The 2,283-nt window shown below is 42.7% G+C and overlaps 1 non-coding gene across 1 annotated transcript; it reads left to right on the top strand.

Annotated features, from left to right (window-relative positions):
* The first annotated feature begins 384 nt into the window (after positions 1 to 384).
* Positions 385 to 455, top strand: TRNAG-UCC (transfer RNA glycine (anticodon UCC)). Its single transcript has one exon. It is a non-coding gene; the product is annotated as a tRNA-Gly (tRNA).
* Positions 456 to 2,283: the final 1,828 nt, after the last annotated feature.

Here is a 2,283-nt window from a genome sequence, read left to right as displayed (position 1 = left end):
GTGTTCCTTGGAAGCAAGGATGGCTAGACTTCGTCTCATGTATTTTGGACATGTTGTCAGGAGAGGCCAGTCCCTGAAGAAGCTCATCATGTTCGGTAGAGGTCAGCAAAAAAGAGAAAGACCCTCAATGTGATGATGTATTGACACAGTGGCTACAATAGCAACATAGCATCTGTTGTGAGGATGGTGCAGGACCGGGCAGTGTTTTGTTCCGTTATACAAAGGGAACCAACTCAACGGCATCTCACAACAACAACAGAAACTTGAAAACATTTTGATGTGATGTAAAATTTAGACATTTTACTGTATTTCTCATGTCCTTGTAAAACATGTAACCAGAGATGTCACTTTGACTAAAATAGGGATATTTACATGTATGTGGGGGCAGTGGTAGTTCAGTGGTAGAATTCTCACCTTCCATGCAGGAGACCTGGGTTCAATTCCCAGTCACTGCACCTCATGCACTGCGACCACCCATCCCTCAGTGGAGGCTTGTGTGTTACTATGACACTGAACAGGTTTCAGGGGAGCTTCCAGACAAGATAGACCAAGAAGAAAGTCCAGGTGATCTACTTGCAAAAACCAGCCAATGAAAACCAAGTGGATCACAATGATACGTTCAAAACTGAGCATGGGGGCGATGCAGGACCTGGCAGTGTTTTGTTTCTTTTAACCTGGAACTATTTGACCTGGGTCGCCACTAAGACTCAGTGGCAGCTAACAACAGAAGGCAAGTATTGTCCTTGTAGCAGATGCCGTTAGTGCTTCACCCAGATCCCATGGGATTCATTTTCCCAGCTAGGTGCATCAATCCCCCAGCTGTTGCCTGCATTCCTGCTAACAGTTCATACCTGCAATCTTCTCTGGAGGCTTGACCGTGGGTGATTGCAACTGCCTTGGAGTTTGGGTTCCCCGTGGAGCTGCCAGTAGCCAACGACTGATTCATGCAAAGGTACAAAAGCCTAGCTCTCTTGCTTTAAGGCTGGACAAAGCCTGTGATATAAATTACACTCCAGAGCTCTCTCCAGGATAAGGCTGAGGCTAGACTTGGCTGTACTCAGCCTCTCCGTCTTCCTTATCCTGCTTTTCTTACTCTTTTACAGGCTTCTCCTGAGAGCACTCCGTCAATAAATCACTTGCACTTAAATTTTTCCCTCAAGTTCTGCTGATCTAACACGGTTCTTTTCTAAAAATTGCAGCTCCTAAAATGCTGAACACCATACTTGTAACATAATAAAACCTGGTACCATTTTGTTGACTTTAATTGAATTACGGTTCTGTTGAAATGATCTTGGTATATGCGTGTTGAGGAAAGGATAATCTCTTCCATATATATATTTATACATGTATGTATTCAAGAGGACTCTTGATTAATCACAGAAATCCATCTCAGAATAACTTAAGCATAAAAAATAATTTGTTTCACATAGCTAAAATGTCCAAAGGACTAAGTTAAGTGATATTTTCAGGCATGGTTGGATCTAGGGATCGAATGTTGTCATTCTTCCATTTATCCCTCTTCTCTGCTGGTTTCTGCTTCGTTTGCACAGTGGTCTTATTCTTTTCTACTGTAGATGACTTCCTTCATTGGGCACAGAAAGATGGCTGTAGACAGCTTCTAATTACTGTATATTTACTTGTGATCCAGTGGGATCCCAGTGGGAACAAACTCCTTCTTTCTTTGAGTAGCCATATATATAATCTCAAAGAATATTTTGTCAGGTTAAATCCCCACCTCTGAATGAATTACCACCATGGCCAAGGTGATGTAGGAAGAAAGCCAAGCTCAAGTGGGTACAGGCCCACCACCATGGCCCAGGGAAGAGGGTCAAGGAAGCCAGTTGAGAAGGTGTGCATCTGTTTGAATAAGGAAGTAGGGGTACTGGACAAATGAAAGCAACATCTCTCCACCACCACAAGCTCTACTGTACATTTGGGGTTGACCAGATGCTCTAAGGAGTTCTAGAACTCTAGGTTTTCCTGAAGCCGTGTAGCCAGTGCCCAGTTATACGAAAGTGGCTCATAAGTGGATTGTCTCCACTTGCTGGCACAATATTTCTTTCATGTTAAGGTGAGACCTACTCATTTATGACTCTTCCTGCATCAGACAATGGACAAAGAATCTTCACATGTACTGATTGGACAACAAACAAATGCATAAGTACCTCTTCTCTACCCACTAAATCTTTATCAATACTTACCATACTTACAGGAGCCCATGAATTTTTAAACAAACTCTTTATATAGATAGAAGCCCCACAAAAAAATATTAGCCTTGTGCCC

This window comes from Elephas maximus, chromosome 5, assembly GCF_024166365.1.
Source record: "Elephas maximus indicus isolate mEleMax1 chromosome 5, mEleMax1 primary haplotype, whole genome shotgun sequence".
Lineage (NCBI taxonomy): Eukaryota > Metazoa > Chordata > Mammalia > Proboscidea > Elephantidae > Elephas > Elephas maximus.
Note: the sequence above shows the minus strand (reverse complement) of the source record. Positions and strands in the feature narration are given on the sequence as shown.